We start from the raw sequence: 22,558 nt of genomic DNA on the forward strand, positions 1-22,558 counted from the left end.
CCTTCTGTCTGAGTCCCAAAACAAATTACTGTATGAAGCTGTTCACAAAAAAATGAGGTAATGATTCACCTGCAACTAGAATCCAGCTCATTAGTTACAGAACAAAAACACGTAGAAACATTTTTTTTGCCTATGTTTCTTACAGTCAGAAGCTTGATAATTTGATGAGCAGCATATATGAGAGAAACCCTAGTGAGATACAGTACCCTTTGGTACTTCAGAGAACAGCACGAGCTGTAGATAAGAATTGGTTATGACAGCTATCTTACTCTGGATCCATAGCTGGATATGGAATATTTCTGGCAAATTCTCACAACTGTTTAGTTCATTTTCATGCAGCTTTTTAAATTTTCCATGCTCTTTAACTTCTCTGTATGCATGGTTTTCTGGTGAAGTTGAGGCATGTCAGACTGATGCTGATGGGATAAAAATCCTTTGTTTATCCGTAACTGGCTGACTCTCCCCCACATCCTTACTCAGATGAAAATCCCACTAATGTTTTCCAAGTAAGGAATAGGTCTTCTCACCAAAATAGCATCAGCAGTGATCACTTCCCTCCACTGCCCCCTCACTATGCTTCATGGCAGTGTGGGTGACAAGAAGGTACTGGTATCTCCACTCAGTCAAGTAGTCCCTTCATGAAGTGTCAAGAAAAATGTCAAAAGCAGTGGAATTCATCCTGTCACATGCAGACAGCCACAGTGTAGAGCCAGTCATTTAGACTGTTTAGTCTGCAGAGAGAAATAGGCATTTTTGGAGCACACTGATACAGAGAGTTAAAATAGGTCAGGTGACTCATGTTATAAAGATGCCTATTTTCTCCTTTGGCTTTAAAGGGAACTCCAAGAGTGACTAGCTCTGACAGAAGCAGCGCAGTTTTACTGAATACAGCTAGAGTAAGGGGATATTAATCACATTCCTCTTCCTAATAAGTTGAGATGAGATGACTCATTATTTTCTCCTCTCTCATCAAATATCTATGACTTACCTGGGCTTGGTTTGAACCAGTGACTTAGGGAAGGACTGGTATTTCTGTGGATACCAAGTGCTTAAGGATGAGCCATCTTTATTGTGAGAACATTGTCATAAGGAAATAAAAATGTGGAAGCCCTCACCTCTGTTCATTTTTCTGTACTGAATACTACTTTACTTCTCAAATAGGTGAGGAAAAGCCACTCTGGTGAAAAATGCAATGCAGCCAGGGTAACAGCAGTTATCAGGAGAAAATTGCAGTGGTGGGTGCTGACAGTTCCTGAATCAGGCAGCTCCATGGAAAAGACTTTGGGGGTGAAGGACAACCTGGTGGGAGCACACATGGTTCTGCTATGTCTAATTCTCTGCTGGCATATGGCCTTTGGCAGACTTCCAGCAACGGCAGAAGTAGGACAGCAGGACGTCTGTCCAAACTTCCTCTGATACTGAGCAATTCAGGGTTCGTGTTTTGATGCTTTGAAGCTGTCACTCCCGTGCTGTCAGACAGTTCAGCCATAGCACATTAGACAGAAGCTGAGATTTTAGACATCTGAGTTTTCACTTTTCTTTAATCCATCACAGCATATTTGAGATCAGTATCAGAGCAAACAAAACGAGGAAGAAAGCTTTAAGAAACAGAGAGGATCATGAAAGATTTGAACATGTCTTTCCATAGCTGGCATTTTTCAGGTTCTTTTAATATCCATATTGTCTTTCAGGAACAATAACTTTCAAGGCATAAATTTGGATTTGAAATCATGGTCCAGCACATACTACAACAGATTTTATTTCTTCTGCCAATCTTATTTACAGCAAAAACTTGGAAGCTTGTTTTACTTCCATTTTATCAGTCTGCTGCTAATCTGCTGCCGTAGTTAGTCTAACTATTTACATCAAACAAATTACTCCATTTCTTTCTCGAAGCATACCCATTAACTCCAGTTTTTTGGTAAAAAAAAATTTAATATTTCGTAATAAATCTGTGTACTGTCAAAAATTCCAAAAGCAACATTTCCCAGCATAGGTCCCCAGTTGCCCCAGTTACAAAACAGGAGGTGGAAACTGTAACAACTGAATTTTAGCTAACCTTCTCAGCCACTATGCAATATAACATAATTTGCATGTGAGACTGAAAAGATGTGTGAAGTATCAGATATTTTGTGTATACAGTACAGCCATCCGTATTTGTACATGTACATTGAAACAGGCTCAGCAACACTCACAGGCATTAATAAAGGAAAGCTTGAATTCCCCCCAAAAATGTGAGAGTTTCACTACTGATGTCATTGGTGCATGGAAATGCATAACTGAAAGCTTGAACACAGACATATTTATGACATCTATTTTTATAAACACACCTGTTGCAGCTATATTGCAAGTTAGCTCGGAAAGGGACTTTTCCTGAAAGAGGGCAGGCTTGTGTGAAGCATGTGCTATACATACATTTTTAAAAATCAGGATGAGACGTAATGTTTAAACCATAGTCTGGCAAATAATGAGACTACCTTTATCTGTAAGAGTCTAGTTTCCATTAAATTTGAAAATGATAATAGGTGCCTTTCTGTGGAGTATGAAGACAGGACAAATGCTTCTAGAAGTGCTGAGGGAACCTTCTTAAATACACCAGCTATGGTAACTATGAAGAGAACTTGCAAACACACTTCTTTCCAGTTTATAACACTAGTAGATGAATAGAGACATGGCTCCAGCACAGTCTCCTCCCTAGCTTTGAGGGGGACTGAATCCCTTTGCATCCACAAAGACCAACCCAATACTCACGAAAGTCCACAGGAATCTTTCCACTGGCTTTCCTAGAGATCTGAAGAGCTCTAGAAATACTGATGGCTCCTGTCACCATACCATGAGGAAAATAATCCTCTCCTCTACATCTATCTTTTTGTTCCCAGCCCTGATGTCATTTCATTTAATGCAAGTTAAAACAACCATAGTTTAGGCTAGTGTATGGGATGGAGCTGATCCCTGCATTCTGGCTGCCTTCATACAATGCTGCAAAAGAATCATGTTGTTTCCTTGAGTCGTGATATACTATTTTGATCTTGGTGCATTATGCAGAAATGGTCAAAGTAATTGTAATAACCTACTCCACAAGTGAAGATCTTGTTCTGCCATCATGAGTGCTGTGTTTCATCTGCTTTCCTGGAATGACACTGCTGCATTTTTGCAGTACAGAATTGGTCCGTATTTGCCATTTACTTAAAACACTAGCAAAACCAAAGCTGTAAGATCTTGCTGATATGTCTGCATGTATGGGAAGTGTCTTTCTGTACAAGGTGGAGGCCCACTCTCACAGACTCATGCCCACCTTCATATTTTTGTTTACATTCATGAGGCAATCAATCACCAGAAAACATGCTGAAAAATAGACAGCATGGAAAATGACAAAGATCATTCTGCAAAATTACCTGGGTTTAAGTTATCAGCCTCACACCTTTTTAGCCTTTATGTTGTATTTCTAATCTAATATGCAAGCTCACACCCTGCAGATATATATATTTTATGCTTTTAATTGAATCACTTCCCATTCACTGTGTTGACATTCTTTTTCTTTGTTATAGTAGGCTTAGTATTAGCAACAGCAGCAGAATCGTTCATTAATACTTCCAAATCAGATTTGACATACTTTTGTACCTTGGAATAAATCAGTGATAATTTCTCATTATTATTGTCTTGTTATCATTAATCTTGTCTTTTAATATGACTTACTACATAATTAGCAATGTCATATCTTCTTAAATGTGTTCATTTATTAAAGTGATCGTGTGTGTCAAAAATCTGAAAAAACGGAAAAGAAACAGTACAGCACAAATAAAATTTATATAAGGCACAAGAAGCTTTTCAGTTGCTGCAAATGTTCTTGCAATGTAATAAATTCATTAAAGCATTAACAATTTCACACCTAGTGGTACCTGAAAGCAGAGATTTTGGCAACTGAGACCCACAGAATTAAATTATGATGGATGTCTCTACGGCTAAGAAACATTCTGTTTCCCCTTCTGGTTCTTCTTTAATCTCAAAATGATAATGACATCCCTAGGCTTCAGATAATGGTTTTTTGCTTTTTCACTTTTTTGCTAAATGCTCTTATGCAGATGGTTTCATTACTTCCTTTTTTCCTTTAGCAGAAATAAGAAGAAATTTAAAAAGCAGTAAAGCTGGGCTTCAATAAAAGCCCCTATGTTGTACGAAGCTTAACATGGAAAAAGTTGAAGATAAGTGATCAATACCGTAATAAATATACTTAAATTTCTTATATGTTCTATCTTGTAAAAGGTAGCAATAATGTTTTAATGCTGAATATCAGGAATTTGGCACAGTGGGCAGTGTCTTGAATATCAGAAATTCATCTTGTCAGAATCAAATCACCTTCTTATGGATACGGTGTCCTGGGCTCAAAAGGTGTGACCCTGATGCCTCGGGAAAGAACAAAATGCTGGCCTATGGAGAGCTTCATTTTTAGCTTGCAGAACTGGCTCACATACGGAGTGGGCAACCACAGATACACGGTAAGAAAGACAGTGAAAATGGAGAATTCACGGCTGTGGAAGCAACAGTCTTACATGGAAACTGCCCTCATAAGTGGCTGCACAATGAGTTGCCACAAAAAAAAAAATGAATAAAATTATACGAAGCACTTATGTTTTATGAAAAAAAAATTGCATGGAAAGAGTGAACTAGATTTGAGATCATGCAGTTCACTCTTCTCCTGAGATCTATATATTTGTGTACACTAGGCGAGGGTGAGGTTGCCTCAACCCAGGTGAAAAGCACAGGAATTTACAGCTAGCAGCTGCTTCAGCGGACGGAAGCTGCAGGATGACAGAATCGGTGCTATCAGCTGAAGTAAATTCAGCTAAAATGTGACATTGTTATCCATAAGGATGCAAAATTTGCACGGTATCCCTGGTTGCAGAGAAATAGTTCTGCCTCTCTGTGAAAATTTGAGGCTTTTAAAGATTTAGTACATCTAAAGAATCCCAAAGTTGACTCATGGGATTTCTACAAAGCCTACCTTTTCACTTCTCCAGGCTCCAGTAATTTTTAAGAGGAGGAAGGTAAAAGTAATTCTGAGACTTCTAATGGCTCATTTGGCGTGCAGAACGGACCTGTCTCCTTGTCCAGCTTCTAGGTCCCCTGGCAGCTGGTGGTACCGAGAGCCCGGTGCTGGCCCTGGGCAGAGCGGGGGCTACATCTTCTTTGTTTCTGTGTAGGTGGTGCCAGTCAGCGAGGCAGGTGCTGCTAGGATGTGGCGAAGTGTGTGTGTGCATGGTGGCAGAAACATTGCCCAAGGGACAAGGCTACAGCAGTAAATATTTAAAGGCCTAGGAATTCAGGATGGCAAACGCTTTGTGAATGTTAGCTGTGGCCAAAGACATTCTGCTCTCCCCTCTGCATCTAGCCCCAGGCTCTTTTCATAAGTGGCATGTATCTAATAATGATTACGTTCCCCCCAAAATTAGCATTAAATACACCTCAGTGAACTCCATTCTCTGTAGTTTTGGCAGAACTGTGCACCAATCCACAGGTAATGGTAGCCTGCCATATCCCATAATTTGTTCTTGGTCACAGAAACTTTGCTCTGAGATTATTCCTACAGCTATATTATGGGAATGAAGAAGGCCAAGGTGTATTTTGTCATAGGAGTGGTTTCATCAGCTTGTGTTATTAGCTTGAACTCCCTGAAGCTATAATCAAAATGATGCACAAAGTGACTAGGAATATGAAGGCCTTGAAACAGTATTTCTCACAATTATTCATTACAGAGAAACAGTGAATGCCCTTAAGATTTAAACTACAAAAGTATGCCTAAGCATCAGACACTAAGCACCAGAAATAACAGCAGCAATAAGCTGAAATCATGAATGTGGAATAATAATTCAGGCAAGTAAAAAAGTAAGTAAAATAATAATCACTGCATTAGCAGTTAGTGATTTTAAATGTCTACTAGCAGAGACGGTTGTTTTGCAGCGTATGATTTTTATGAGTAAACCCTGGCCTTTTGCTGTGCCCTCAAGGACTTTGTCCAAAATATCACACACTTTTTTTCTGGTTCTACAGCTAATGGTAACAATGCACATGGGTTGGATTCACTGGGAAGATTCACACAGTCTTTTATAGTTCTGTGGGCAAGTCATTTCAGTCGCTTTTTAGCTCCCGCTCCTGTGACTCACTTTTCAGGATGTGTGACTGATGTTATCTGATGTTTTGTTTTTTATAATGATGTTCTGGCTCTCATGGACAAATAGAGAAAGGTCCAGAAACTCAGAAGGCAAATCAAAAGGTGGGAGGAGCAGAGGGGGAGAGAGGAAAAAAATAAGAGAAAGAAATATGTGTGATTATACAAACACCAAATTTGCACTTCTGGAAGAGGAATCAGACCTATCCCAGTCTACCTTGAGGTTAGCAATAATACTGGTATCACTTGGAGTCAACAACAGGTGTATTTGCTTGTGAATAAGCTGTATTTGTGGACACCATCCTTTATATACCCATCTTTCACACAAATACCCCTCTGGACTGATGAAATCCTCCCAATGGAGCTAGAAACTTTTAGACCTCCAGTTGCTGCAGAGACCCAAGTAATGTTTTGAGAGATGAAAGTAAGCTGCATGTCTGAACATAATGTCTTAAGCAATTACACCTGTATTTAAGTGCTTCCAATCTTGCCTGTCCCTTTCAACTGGACACACTCCTTGCATGTAAGCAAAAACACTCTCTGACCAAATGTATTCAGTGGATTTCTTCAAAGAGGTCGCAAGTCCCACAGTGAAACTTCTGCCCTTCGAAGAGCAGCAGACTTCTGCCAGTGCCTGGGTGTGTATTTAGAATCACAGTCTTAAGGAAACCATCTTTCTGTGCTGTTCCTTCATATATGCTGCTTAAAAAAAAAAAATTTTTTTTCTTTATGAACAATGAAACCCATTAAAGTCATGAATGTTTGTAGCTAACGTAACACAACTGCGTTCTTTCCATGCTTTTGTCAAGGACTGCCTGCTTGCTGTTCCTGTACAACATAAAGCTTTCTGGTACTATCTACGTACCCAACAATAGCTCCTGGGACACAAACCCTTTTAAAGATTGACTTATTTGTTCAATGGCTTCAAACGTATGAAGCCAAAACAACTACTTTAAAACTAAATCTCCTTTGCCGCAGGCACTGGTTTCACAAAAGGTAAATGAGGTCAAGAAGATGATGTGGTGTGAGTGGGTTTAACAAGCCAGAACCTGGCAGAATAACTCATAAGCTTGAATCACCAAGTGCTGCTGTATCCTTGGCCTGGATGCAAACTTTGTGTGAAACAATTATGGGATTTGCACGCTAAAAAAAAGGACTGTATTTAAAAATAGGTCGGCATGCAGTATGCAATTCATAATGCATATTACCTTAAGTATTTCTTTGGGCATGCCCATAAATGTGAAAGGGAAAAAAAAAGTCAAAAAAAAGCACTTACACCTGCTGCATTTTCCTAGGATAAAAGCCTACAGTTCAGCTTTATCCCAATGTCACATGAGTACACAATGCTCAAAACCTTATGGGAGACATTCCAAGGCTGGAACTCTGGAAAGAAAGAAAGAGGCTGTCAAGTCATTATTAAAATAAAAAATTGTAAATGCATTTTTACTGCAATCTACAGAGAAAAAAAAATCTGCTTGGCTTTTATTTGTGAAAATAGGGGAACTGTGCATTCTCTGAATTAGCAGGTATTTAGATGAGCCTGAGGTTCACAAATAAGAAAATGTGGATGGAAATGAATGAGTTTATGAAATGTGAGGTGAAGTGCAATTTCTCCATTTCATATGATTGCAGTAGCTTTCCTATGGGTACTCAGATGACTATGATTTTTGCACATACTGATGTTTGAGAAGGGGCTTTTGTTCATACAAATATGAATAATCATGTTTTAAAAATCTGTTCATTCAGAGAGCATATGCTGTCCAGATACTTTATGTATGACTCATGATGAGCAGTAAGAACACAACTGAAGATGCCAAGTTGAGTACAGAAAGGTTAGGAAGTCTTAAAGTTAAATAAGGTTAAAGCCCAAACAACCTTAATTCAATTTCCTTGTGTAAGTGCAATATTAGATAATCTTAATTATAAAATCCTATACTCTTTTTTTTCCACAAATATTCCAGACATGAGTGCTAAAAGAGCTCAGACTAACCTGGTTTTGTTTTATTATAAATTCATTTCTGTTTAGACACAAGTTCTGCTTTTGAAGGTCAGACTCTCACTGTATTTTTGAAGTAAATTCACAGGAAAGAGGTTACAACTCTACTATATGAAGCAATCCAGAATAATCTGCTGAAAAATTCATCTGCAAAAGAATTCTTACCTTATAATTAAAAACGCCCACTTGTCATGACAGTAACGCAGGCCTCCCAGCCAGCTCTGTGTGTAGTTTATTTGCAGAGGAGGACACAGCACATCTGCATGGAGTTCTAGAACGAATGCATAAAAAGCCCTCTCCCTAACCAGAGCTGGGTACGGACCAGACCAGAGAGCTCAGCTCTTCTGGAGAGCTCAGTAGCCACCGCGTGGGACCTGCTTCCTGTAAAAAGTGGGCAAGCTTTTCCTTTTAAGCTTTGTTCACAGGAAAGAGTGTTTTAAACATTTATTCACGGTATGTAAACAATGGAACGGAAGCAGTTCTTCACAGCAGGACATGTGATTTCAGTTCAACATAAAACTAAATAACCAATTTCTGAAATAACACATCCATTAAGGCTATTCAGTATCAACTAAGGTGTTTTTTTTGACTTGCATACAGTTAGAATATAAATCATAGGCCATATAAATGTTTAAAAGTGCTGTCAGGCAAAGGGGAGGGCTAGCAAAAGGCCGTTTGGTGGCAAGAGATAGACCTTAATCTTCTCGATTTGTTCTAGAGTTGCCACTGCAATGTACAAGACTTTGTTTGGAGCCAATAAACGGAAAGCTATAACGCAGGCTTCTGCCAGAGCTCCTGAAGACTTACAACGAATGAATAACCAAAGCTAATTCTTTTTTAGCAAAAACTCTCGCAACTTAATGGAGGAAAAATGGGTAGAATGCTTAATTCTTGTGTGCTTCGAGAGAAGGTCAAATGCCTGCTGTCCTCCATATGTGTATGTGTATGTGTGTGTGTGTGCGTATAGGCAGTTAGTTTATATTTTACCCAGATGTTTAGAGAGATATACAACAAAAAGAAAAGTTTTAAATGGTCTATTTTATGACCAGTTCAGGAGAGACATATACTATAAATTATTTTCTTAAAAGAAATTCATTCATATTTCCCATTATCTCCATGAGATATCTCTGTGCTGAAATAAGGCCAAAATCTGGCCCTTCCCCCTACCTTTCAGCAAAGGAGAAGAAAAAATGAGGAGAGAGAATAGTTAAATGATTTGCCTAAGGTCACATAAAAAAGCTGATAGTTGAATCAGGAATTGAACTTGAATCATCTCATTCCGAGAGCTTTAGGTACAAATACATCCACTTTTCCTATATTTCACTTTTCTCCATTCCTGTGTTTGACATTTCAAGCAGCACATTTCTACAGCCTTTCATTCTTAATCCTCAGAAGCTTTACAGAGTCACAATAACATCATATTAAATATCAGCCATGTACGAAATAATAATAGCTGTGCTCACACAGAGCACACAGTTAGGCAAGAATAAACAAGCACCATGTCTGATGCTTAGCTAATTTCTGCTATTTGATGTAAATAGCAGAAAGTTTAAAATCCTTTAAGAAGGATTCTTATTAAAGTAAAGCCTGCTGCTCAGACCAAACACATTTTTACAGTTGTTTCAGCATACCATATTTCCCCTTGACATAGTGGATTTCACTTAAGATAGAGATCAGTTTTAGGCCTTCATCTCTTCAGGGGAATGCTAATTCAATTTGTTATTTATGTGTAATTGTAGTTTGCCTACATTAGACTATAATTACAGTCTAGAACCGAAAATTCTGAATCCCTTTCAACTTTCAAGGGTTTTTGTTGTTGTTGTTGAGCTTTGGTTTCTAATTTTTCATGCTTATTTGCTCCAAGTAGAATAAAATCAGATAAAGCTTTCTGAAGCTATGTGTTTTATTTAGGTTGAAATGGAAAAATGTGTCAGCTTTATCAGAAGATTTTCTCAGATCTTACAACAACATATGGCAAGCTGGTTTCTTTGCTGAATTCTCTCCCCCTCTTTTTAAAACATAAATTATATTGGTTTATTTTAATACAGACAGACAAAGACCGTGTACTTTATATGGGGTACTTCATCTTTGCAATCTCAGGGCACTTTATAGATAGATAGTAGACATCAAAGAATAAGAGTGCTCAAGCAGTAAACCTTCTTTTACTTAAAGGGACCATTCCCTATATCTTTTATTTTTTAATAGAGTTACTGTCTCTGCCAATTTAATTCATATGTCATAGGAATAAGAGGAGAGCTACATCAGTCAGTCAATCCTTTGCACAGCAACAGAAAATGATGAGACTTGATTAAATCTTGTTTTTACTGTAAAATTCCACCTTGAGAGCTTTTTAACAAAAAATATCCACAAATTTCCCTCTTTCCCCAGCAAAAACCCACCATCTCTTACTCTGAAATATGCACAAATCAAAGATGTAGCTTCATGACAGAGACTCTGCAAGGTATAGGTCCAAAAAGTACTTTCTACCTGATATTTTCTCTCCTTTTAACTGCAAAATTAAAGAAAATTCATACTTCTAGGTTTTTAACTTCATCCCAGTCCAAGCAAAATCTAATATTCCTCAATAATAAAGTGTGATCATTGTGCAAGTGTTTTAACATTCAAAACATGCTTTACTGAATACCTCCCCTGCTGAAAAACAAACTCCCTTTGCTTGGCTACACAGCGCCGTACTGTAAAACAGCACGCACCCATTAAAGCAGCTGCAAAGAAATCCTCAAAGAAGATAAGACAGCAGAAGAGTTTTGATATGCACTTTGCAATTACTGTCAATGGAATGCAATCTAAGTAGCAGGATCAGCATCTTTACTCGTACAAAGCTTCACTGGTTGTTTAGTATCTGTAGGTAATTAAGACTGTGACCAGTCAAAAATGGACCTGTCAAAATCAATATAAAATGTGCTTTGTGACTAAACCAAGATCCCTCTACTTTAGAAAGTGACCGCTTCCCACAAAACTTTTTTGGCATACTGCCTCGCACATATAAAATAAAAATAATAGCCTGTAGTATTTAAGATTTGGAAATGCCGGTATAGTGCTTTGCGGGAACAGCAGTTTGAGCAATTTGTTTCTTTCTTGTACTACAAGGGCACAGAATATGCCAGCGGGGTCATGATATAAAAGAGCAGGATAGCAAGGAGTTGAAAATGTGGCGCACTGTGGGAGGTGTGGGCCGATAGAAGGGGTGGGGGGGTTCATAAAAAACATGATCATGAGTTGCATTTAATTCTCAGAGGACCATACTGCATTTTCTAATCAAGATTTCCCACTTTTTAATCAAAATAATTTTGTTGTTTTTTTATGGCTGAAAAGTCAAGAATCTGCAGAATTTTCTTGCATTCCATTCACATTGTCTAAAGTCAAAATAAAAGAAATGCTAGATGGAACTAACCTGAATGTGTTTCTTTCTATCTTCAGTGCAGAACAATTTTACCGGAATTATCAAATTTCCCTGAAATTTCCTCCTCCATTTGAGAGAGCTTTGTGCTCAGCAGCTGGCTCTCCAAAGCACAGGTTGCAGAACGGCTGCATGCTTTGCTGGTGTTCAGGCAGTACGTCCTTACTCCGCTAGATTTATTCTGCTTGCTAGGCTATGGTGCATTTCAAGTCACTTTTTTAAATTTTTCTTGAAAATTATCTAACCCCAAAGATTAAAGAAAGAGATCTGAAAGACATCTGAGTAAATTTACCCTCAAGCCACAGCTCTATCAAGAGAATAAATATTTGCAGCCACATCTATACAGCGCATGACAGTCCCAGAATCTGTTTGCCAAGCCTGAATGGCAGCTGCTCTGTGCCTGGCCCCTTTGCTACCTTTGCTAGCAGCTCACTAGGGCTGTCCCAGAGCAAATATTTGAGGCTTGGCCAGGATACACTGCTTCCCCTGCGCTTCCTGGATGGTGTGTTTGCTGGGAACGAGTCCTTGGAATGGCAGGGTAGCACACAAATGGCTAGGGAGAGGATCTTATTCTGCACCTCTGCAAGATCCAGCTACTGCTTCCTGAGACAGTTAAGAAATTACATATTTTTTTTGTGCTAGATCACTTTGTCCATCTGACATATCTGGTTACTAATTCTGTTATGAAGATAAATAGAACTGTTCACATTGCTGGCTGTTCTCTTAACTATTAAAAGTGAGGAACTCAAATTTAGAAGAGAACAAAGTAGAGGAAAGACCAAGAAATAAATTATAGCAAGGATGCTATACTGGTTTTTATTAACAGCAATCTCAATTTTTTAATAAAACACAGAAACAAATGTGTGGTCCTGAACTCTCAACAGAGGCACTTACAAAAAGCTAGGCAAAGAGTCTCAAGTTTATCTGAAAGCACTTCAGTAATAGTCATCTAGTCAATCATTGCCTTCTAAGTAATGCAAGTTAATGGTCTGGCCCATATTCTAGATATATACGAAAACATATAGAGCCTCACATAGCACTATATGGGTTGGCAAAGGTTTTTTTAATAATTGTAACATATACATTATAATCACCTACTCTATTGCATCAAAAGATGCTTCATGGTTTACACTGATAAACTAAATGACATGAAATTTGCCAGTGGAAATCCTGAACCATCTTTTAATACAATAGAGTACATAACTATATTTTAATAATAAAACTTAGTACATCCTGCTGCAGAATGGTTTATTAACACACACACACCAGCAATAATAGCTTTAAAAATCAGTCAGCAAAATCAGAAGATTTGTTAAGAAAATACGAAAGATAAGCTCTTTCAAGTCTTGGCGGAGGCACTAACTTTCAGCTATCACCATATCTTCTAGGCCCTTACACAGACCTAACCCACAGGTGGTAGTGGAGTAGTATAGATGCACTAAGAGAAATGGAGCTACTCAAATTGATTTAGAGGATAAAGGAGAGATATTGTTCTTCAACTAATAAGAAAAAAGTTCTGAGTAAAAGCACCACTTCCAGTGTTTGAATTCCACAAGGTTTTTAAATAAGGGCATGTTTATCCTGTTTGGGGAGCCCAAAACAGAGATTTCTGAACTACCTATCAGTAGGCTGATAGATCTTGCAGCACAGTGCAACAAAGGTTGCAGAAGAATTTTAGTCACCTTAACAAGGAGTTGCCCTGGAGTTTATAAGCCCAGGCTTGCAACAGGGCTAACAGGACTAACACCTAGTTCCAGAGCTAGCTTAGTCAGAGGAAACTTGGGGATGGTTGCAGAAAACATCACTGTACGAAACCGACTGGCCTTCAGCACTACAATTACTGTTATTTTTAGTTATCTTGGCTGACCTTACATACACGACTATTACATGCCTTAATGACTTTACCAAATATTACCAGAACCAACAAAAGTATCATGGGGGATTTCTCATGATGATGGTCCATTCACTCATCTCAGAGTCCATGTCCCAGCGGACACTGGACTTCACCACCACAAATTCAGCATGTGAATGAGAAAAAAAACCCTAAGAAGCTATCAGGTTAAGTAAGAATAGGATGAAAATATTAACCTTCAGCTCCATCCCACTCACCTAATCCAAGCAACTATCCCACTCATATCAGTGCTTGAGTTCAAGGGAGGGAGACCAAAGGAGCTGTATTTCAAACCATATTGGGACAGAAAAGTATGGGAGTGAAAGCACTAGGGTTTTGCTTTTAGGGCCTCACTGAAGCAATTGCTTTGTTTTTCAGTGGTACATCCCATCATCAGCTTCACTTGAGACTTGAGGTCTGACCAATATTAAATCCTCCTATTTTACTCAGCCCTCCTCATTTTCTTGTTACTTTGGTTGCAGAGTTAACTTTAACATGGGGGATTCTAAAAGGCCCATTAAAAATTAAAAAACAAATAAACAAAAAAAAACCCAGACTTGAAATCTCATGACCTTAAACCAAATAATCTTGTGACACTTGACATGTCTAGAAAGAACAGTTTGCAGAAACATGTGATTAGGAATAGAACAAAATGTGGAAGTGTGCAAGAGAAGAAACAGGGAGACAGGAGAGCAGACAGACAAACTTACTCAGGAGCAGTCAGTAAGCTGGTAGTCAGGACACCTGGGCTGAGATGTGGAATTTGTTCCATCTGCATCATTCAATTAAAAAAAAAACCTTTCCCATCAAGCTCTATTTAGAAGACATTCTCAGATTTCATTTAAGTTTTAGTCCTTATTTTATTTAAGTTAAACTTGATGTCAGTAATCCTAGAAGGGAAAACAAAAAGAACAAAACTGCTTTGCTTGTAAAAGTCTCATGATTTTAAGCCAGATAATTTTTTTTATTATTTGTGTTAACTATACCAGGATGGGAAGATATGAGGACAACTCTCATGCTGAACCACTGTATAGACTATCATACACAAAACAGCAGATTTTGCATTATTTCAGCAAAACTAGCCTTGTTGATTGCAAGGATTAACCTTCTGCAGACAAATTTAACTAGGAACACCACCCAAGCTTCAGACTGCAAATAAGAGCAAGAGCAGCAAGTCTGTGATTTTTAGTTTCATTACAAACAATTTCCATAATTCTATTTTGAAGCAAAATGTTCTTAATGTGCTGCCCATCTCCAGGCAGATCTGGAGCCTTGAATTTATACACTAATAGCTTAGGAAGGCAAAGAGTTTGAAAAGAAAGCTTTTATTTTTGTGACAGGGCCTTCTTGCAAGCAGTTGAAGTATTTAGAGCATTCCTTGCTAGTTTATAGAGCCTATTCTCCAGCAAGCAAAATTTGAACTCAAGTTCTCGCAGAGTAGGCCTGTTGTTATTGTTGCTTTTCTTATTTTTAAATATTCAGCTATGTTGCCAACTGGCAACAAGCTAAATCTAATCATACTGACCTAGCAAACTAGCAAAAGAATCTAAAGCAGATACTGAAAGTATATTAAGAAAATATCGCAAAATTTTCCCGCAGTCTGAATGAGAACAGCCAGAAGTTCCATCGCCTGTCAACAGGCACCTGAGGGGAACTAAAAAGCAGCAGGTGCATTTTGGCCTTCAGGCCTTCGTGTAAAATTCAAGGAACACTAGCATGCAGACTTAGAAAGTATGCTGGCCAAGAAGTCTCCAAAGCTTTGATGCAGAAAGTGTCTATGCGTAATTCCTTGAAGTAAAATAAATACTATAAATTCGATTTCTAAACACCCTGCAGGTGAAGATTTCCTTGAAGCACTTATTATTACTCATAATTTCCATGCAAATCAAGTGAAAAATGGGGCCTGTATTTCCCGTATAATCATCTGTACCTTTACAATGTGTCCTATTACACAGCTTCTTTCTTTTATCTATATAATCTGAGATATAATTTTGTTTTCTAAAAAACCCTTTGTAAAATAAAACCAGTTTGAAGTCTTGCAGTTTGTCAGTCCATGATTATGCTTGTGCTCAGAATCCAACAGGTAGTTTTATTTTTATTACCCTTATTTTTTACTTGTGGGCAGACTGACAAGTACATACTGATGGCATACCTAGTTTTAAAATGCTAAATTTTTGCTATCTTTCCAGTTTGTTTTTTTGAAAATTCTGGAAAGCATCTGTCATTCAAAGTCCTTAGAAATAAAATACACTCTATCTGAGATTATTTTAGCCAGCTGGTTTAAAAAAAAAAAATCAAGAAATTAAGAGTACGTATTGACTAAAGGATGTGACCAAAATCTATTAGAATGAAGTGAGACTAGTGTAAATCATTGTCAAAGGGTCCGTTATACTGTGTAGGCAAGACTTGATTTAAGTCCCCAATTTTCACTTTCCATTCAGTTCAATGAGTGAAAATAAAATGAACTATCCTGGAGTAATTTCAAGCATGACCATGGAAAGTTTGGCCCATTACTTTCAGATATGTAATTAAAATGAAGAACTGGTGGCCAAGATTACGGGTACTTTCCATATACCGACACCGTCTTGCTACATGACCTTAGTCAAAGAAGAACACACAACCAAAAGCTGCAGAACATTGCTCGGTCCTGATCTCATAGCAACGACCTTTTTCCTGACAGGGAGGAGTAAAGGTTAAGCATCAACTGCTCCTCAGTCAGCATGGGCTTTTCGGTTGCTAAGCTCTCCACGACACGTGAATTGAGAAGGCAATGTGAAATCTGCTGGAGTTGTGATAACTGAAGAGACATCAGGAATAAAACAAACAGTCAAAACTCATGAGGCACGTTTAAACTTCATTTTCATTCAGGGAAAAAGAAGGAGGAAAAAGTCTACCCTCAGGTCTCTAAAAATAGCCACCGATAAGTACCGCTTCAGATACAGAGAAATACTTTGCTTCCTAAGGTCAGTGCAATAGGATGCAGGCTGACAAAAAGCACTCAGACTGTGAGAGGATGGATACATTTGACTTTGCACATGAATTCCTTAGTTATGCTTGTAGAAATAGAAATATTCATAATTATTACAAGCTCTCAAGCCATGCTTTCACGTGGTGGAGCTGGATGGCATCTTTCAAGATCCAGCGAAAAAAAGATAGAGAAAATATCATTCTTTTCATAATGCCTTTTACACTCAAGCACAGGCTGTGGCTTTAGCTAAGTTTGCTGTGAATATTTTTCTGGTAAGACAAGCTGCTCTGTGAGAGACCTTGTTGATCAAAAAAACAATAAGCAGTTACCTCCCAGCAAGGGTTCAGTCAGCTCAGAAATTCATCACTGGCTTGAAAGGAAAGACGTACAAGCAGGAGGTAAAGTTTAGTGCGGTAATGACTGAGAACAGATGAATGAGACTGGATGAAATGTAAGAAATGAATGAATGACACAGGGAACTGGAATTCATTTTGCTAATCACAGCCAAAGCAGGACACCCTGGATACACCAGGGGAGCCAACTCAGTCCTCCTGGGGGTTGCGCATTTGCTGTATTTTGTAGAATTCACTACCTGTAAACACCATGAAATTCAGGACATTCTTTAATCGTGGGATCTTGGGAATAATGGATTTGGTCATACTGCTCCAGAGTAATTGATATATGAAAACAGGATCCAAATGGCAAGTATCAAAAGTGATTTGTCATCTCCCACTCCCGCCCCTCCCCTTACCTAGTTCTTCATGCTGAGCAGGAGCTATCAGAAGCAGAGAAAGTCTTACAGGAGGACCGAGAGCAGCAATGCCCTATAGCAGAAAGGAAGATGAATTCACAAGTTCTGCAGCCCTCCCCTTCAGAGAGCCTGGATGGAACCACAGCCGTTTCAGATCCAACAAAGGGGAGATATGGATGAAAGATTTAAAAAAAAGTAATTTAAAGTAATACGATTTAAAAAAAATCTGTTCAAAGTAGTATAATTAAAAAATACATCTGTTCCTTTTTTCTCCCATAGAAAAAGAATAATTGAGTCTCGTGGACGTGAGACAAATTTACTTTATCAGCAGCTCATCTGGAAAGGATTAGAGCACAAAAGGGGAAAACAAAGTAAAAGAGGATGTCAGACATAGCATGGATGACCTAGTACTCCTACGTAGTGTCAGTACTCCTCTCAAGTAGTGTCATCTATGGAGGAGGAGTTATTACTTTATCAGTTAAAACTGGCCATATAATAAGCATTTTATAGATTAAAGAGTTTATAGATTAAAGACAGTTTCAGATGTTAGATAGGCATTTTTAGGGCTATGCAGTAGGAGGGTGACATTCAACAGTACTCTGAGGACACAGACCTCAGAGAAAACAAATAAATGTATTGAAATGAATTTGAAAGATCCTAATGCCAGAACTGTTTGTTTGCATACCAAAGTCAGAGCATTTCATCTAATAGTTCCTGCAGGTGGTGTGTAGATCCTGAAGGCAGGAGAAAGGGCATGACAGCTGTGGCTCTAGATATAAACAACACATGCAGGTTCGAACTTTCTGTTCATTAGAGAAAATTATTGAAATATTCCCAAACCCTAAAACTGGCTATACCATTGGGACCATTCTGTCACTTGGAGTTATATTTTATGATTTTAGTAGGGTGAATATACTAACAGAATCATTCACAATACCTCCGTCTCTGTAAAAGAAGTGCGACACTTCATTTCAGATCTCTTAATCATGAGCCTGCACACTGATGAGGCATTAAGGATAGGAGAGAATTACATTTTCATTCACTACAGCTAAGAAACTAGAAGTGGTAGCACCTCTGCATCCATGACAAAACAGGCATCTTCCTATCCTTTATAATGCTGTTTTACTTCAGTGACAGTTTTCTAATCACAAGGTGGGAGTGGGACACAAATCATGCAAAATGTTTCATTGCATTGATAAAAAAGTATTCCGTAATGCCTTGCTGCATAAAAATAAACACACCAATCAAAGACCAAAAATGTCTTAATGTTAGTACTAAGGCAGGGGTTTGCTAGCTAGAGTTTCTGTAGCTCTGCAAAACCATAGCGATGAGTCTGAAAGATGACTGAGGATGCAAGATTATACATGCTTACACAGTGTCTTATATAAGAAGTATCTAACACGTCACTGGAAAACCCTTGACTTGAAAAAGGTAGAAAAATACAGTGATAAATACAGAATTAAAAGAATGCACTTCAACAATTCTGGCCTTTAGGCTATATTCTGAGTTTCTTAGAGAATTAATACATTTATAGAGGCAAAAGTATTGATCTTAGTAAGTTGAGAAAATATTTAAGTTTCATCCAGAATTTGGCAGCAGTTGTTGCTACTCAGTTTGGCAGGGCCCACTGGCAGTGGAACTTCAGCAAGGAATAAACAGTAATCTGAAACTGAGGTGTTTAAGGTTGAACTCAGCTATTCAAAAATTTCACGTATCTTTATTTTTAGTCTGTGCATAATAAACGTGAAAAGCTATCAGATTAGAATTGTAGCATTTTACAGTAGGGTTAACTGCTGCCAAAAGATCGTAACAAAGGAAAAACAGATTTTTAATGATAACATATAACGATGAGAAATCCAGTGATTAATGTTAAGAATTGCTAACTGTCCAATTTGGTTTGATATCCCTAGTATGAAGTCTTCAAAGGTCCAGGTCATTATCATATGGAGGCAACTCTTTCTCTTGTTTTGTAAATATGTTGATGTAATATTTGCAATTTAAGTTGCATCAAGGTAGTAACTTCAGTGTTAATACAAGTTCAACAATCTTCTCTCCAGGCTTTATACTAATAGTCAGTTTGCCACTGAGTTGCAAATAAGACAAAATTATCTTCGTTAAAAAGGCAAAAAGTTCCATGAACAGCAAAATGATGCTTAATTTCTTATATTTCTGTGCCTCCCAGTTGACTGACTTCTAACCCTGAATTATGTCAAGGCAACAGATAAAAAGTGACTTCAGAAAAAGGCGAATTTGAAAATGTTTAAATTCTGGTGTCACCTGTCCCCAGCCTGCTATTTTTACAAAACTTGTAGGAACACCTTAGACATCTATATTTCTTTTGAATTTATTTGAAACTAGCAGGTTCAAAATGATTTAGGAGAAGAAAGAAAAGGAAGATAGATCATACAAACAACCTGAATCATCACACAAAGTCTATTTCATAGAAAAACAGGTCAAAGATTTAAATATCTATGGTCTTAGTCCTTGCCAGCAAAGCCATTCAGAGTTGACTGCCCTTCTTTTCAATGCTTGCTAATTCTTTATATTAAGAACGGGATCTACAGTCTGAAGGAGGATACTTAACAATTCCTAAAGTTTTTTAAATCTGTCTTTGCAGACTTCCTCACCTCCAGAAGTTCATTTAGTACTAAATTTTTCCCAGCTCTTTAACACTTTGACATGCTTCCTACTTCCACCAAACCACTAATGAGTAACACCCTCCACAGCCACGTGTGGTCTTCTGCTGAGCATCAGGTGAAGAAACCAGAATGAAACAAGCAAAAGAAAAAAGGTAGGAAGAGAAAGCAAAAGGAGAATGGGAAGACGACTGGTAGAGAGAAATGGGTTGAAAGAAGAATTACAGTATTTGGACTATGTCAAACTGTGTTAGGCAGTCAGGAACAAAAAAGGATAATGTCTTCAAGTAACTGCTAATTATACGCCTCTGTGAAAGGTAGAAATCAATGTGAAAATTCTCTCAATGTTTTGTGGCTTAGACCTTGGTACTTAATCCCTCCTCTGGGCCAACTTGTAGTAGACCATGAGAAACTGATATACTCCCATTAAAAAAGATATATTGTATAAATCATATTTCTTTGAGATGGAATAGCAGAAATTGAAGAGGTCGAGTGACTAGGATGCAGATGTAATGGCATGGGTTCAAAAGGCAGAGCAGAGAATGAGTGTATGGAGATCTATTTTGGATTATTTGTTTAGTTTATTAGAGATGTTCTGTGAATCTTTACTATTCACTGAGGACATGAATTTTAATGGAGATGTTTATAGAATTAAAGGAAACTATTTGCTACATGCAAAATGTAATTCTATTCAGATAAGCACAGAAGCATGGTTGCATCTCTGTTGAACTCTACAGTGGTGTCCCATCTGCAAACACCCTAGGCTGCAGAACAGGGAGTCTGCATTGCCGTACTGCACTACAAGGTAACACAGAAAGACATGTATTCACACATAACATTCCAGATTGTTAACTATTAGGGATCATTGCACCATTTTTATGCCATAATGTTACATTTAAGATTACATAGAAAGCATCTAGCAAGATCAATAGAGTAAGCAATGCATAATACATACAGGATTTGATCCTTTTCATTTCTTTTTAGTTTTACTTGCACCTGCTGGATTCCAACCACAACCCAGTTCCAGATCCATGAAGTGTGCAAGGCACTTTCAGAAGGCTGTGTTTCATTTCAGCAGTTCTAACTCACAGTGGATCACAGACAAATAGGTATCCTGCTAGCTTTTCAGTTCGGCCTTCATGACAACAGTGAGTTCAATGTACAATTTTGTGATCAGCATGCACAGGGAGTAGATGGACTGACATACCAAGACCATAACTATTTCAGAATATGCAATGAAATTAAAAGCAGAGGAAGTCATATGATGGCAAAAAAACCCTTGCTCTATTTAAGGCTATCTAACTGCACCCTTTAAACCATTAATTGTATCCTTCTCCTTTTCTTTACTTTTGGAGGAAAAATAAAAAAAGTCAACCAGTCAACAGAGGACTGTCTATCTCTATGACCAGAACAGATCTGGCTAAAAAAAATTAACCTGATCAAAAATAAGTGCATTGACTGCAAGAACCCTGGTACTGTGATAACAGGTTGGGTGAGGAGAACATGTGGAGGCTGTGGGCAACCTCTAAATGAAATGTGAGCTTCAGATGGATTAATTGACAGTGTTGCTATACCTTCAGGTTTTCTATCTCCAAACACACTCTCTACCAAAAGAAGTTTGTGCTGTCTTGTTCATGGGCCCCAGGTCTTAATCAGCCTCAACTGCCAGTTCTCACAGTAAGCAGAAGAAATTTATGATGTTGCTTTATTTCTAGCAATCACATGTTCCAAGAGATACTACCAGCAAAGAGAGGGGATGGGTCTGTGCCTACTTTAAAGCCTGATCTTACCCTGTGACTGACATAACTCTCCTCTAAATCAAGATTAATTTCTCTTCGCACATAGGCATTTAAATGCAGTAGACCTGGAACAAAGACCTGAAATCAGCTCATTTTTGGTATATTTCAGAGTAAGAAATATATACATATTTAAATTAGGAATATTCTGTCTAGCAAAAATGAAAGTTTGCGATTTTAAAAGCAAGTCCAAAAAAAAAAAGACACTGAAAATCATCTTTGTCTAGCACTACCTCAAGTTTCTACATCTCCTGTAGTCTCCTTTAGTAATAATGAGAGACTCGCAAGTTACATGGAAATGTTACTGTCTCTTGCAAGGAAATTTCCACTTAGTTATTACCACAGGTACACAGTGATCCACTCTGAGACAGTGGCACCTTACAAGCATTAAGGTACCTCGTTACCAAAGCAGAAGCTGACAGGAAGTATATCTGCTGTGTTTCATGGATACCAATTACAGTATCTCTGTTCTCCTCTGTGAAAAATAGCTCAGTTGAAAGAATATGTTTGCACATTTGCATTAGTACAACCATAATGACTGTGGAAATACACAAGCAGCTATTTGGTACCATGCAGAAGGGCTGCTCAGGATAGATACTGGAGCGTCATTAGCGTATCTAGGAGTTGGCAGGGGGGAAGGGAAGCATCAGGCTTCTGATGCGAGTTTTTTACCTTGGTCCACCAAAAAACACCACTCCACTTTGTTAACATCGTAGGTTGTTTCCTCCCTGTAGCAAGCAGGACTAGGAGGAGGTGCCAATACAGAACCTAAATAGGACCATGATATAATTCTCACTGGAAGCAGTATCATATTCCAACAGCCATATATCCCTAACTAGCAAGACACTGTGCTCCAGGCAACTCATGGATCTATAACGATTTATGTCTGCTAAAATGTTGGCCTTCGAGTCTCAGACTTCTCATCTTGGTGGATAT

This window comes from Dromaius novaehollandiae, chromosome 1, assembly GCF_036370855.1.
Source record: "Dromaius novaehollandiae isolate bDroNov1 chromosome 1, bDroNov1.hap1, whole genome shotgun sequence".
Lineage (NCBI taxonomy): Eukaryota > Metazoa > Chordata > Aves > Casuariiformes > Dromaiidae > Dromaius > Dromaius novaehollandiae.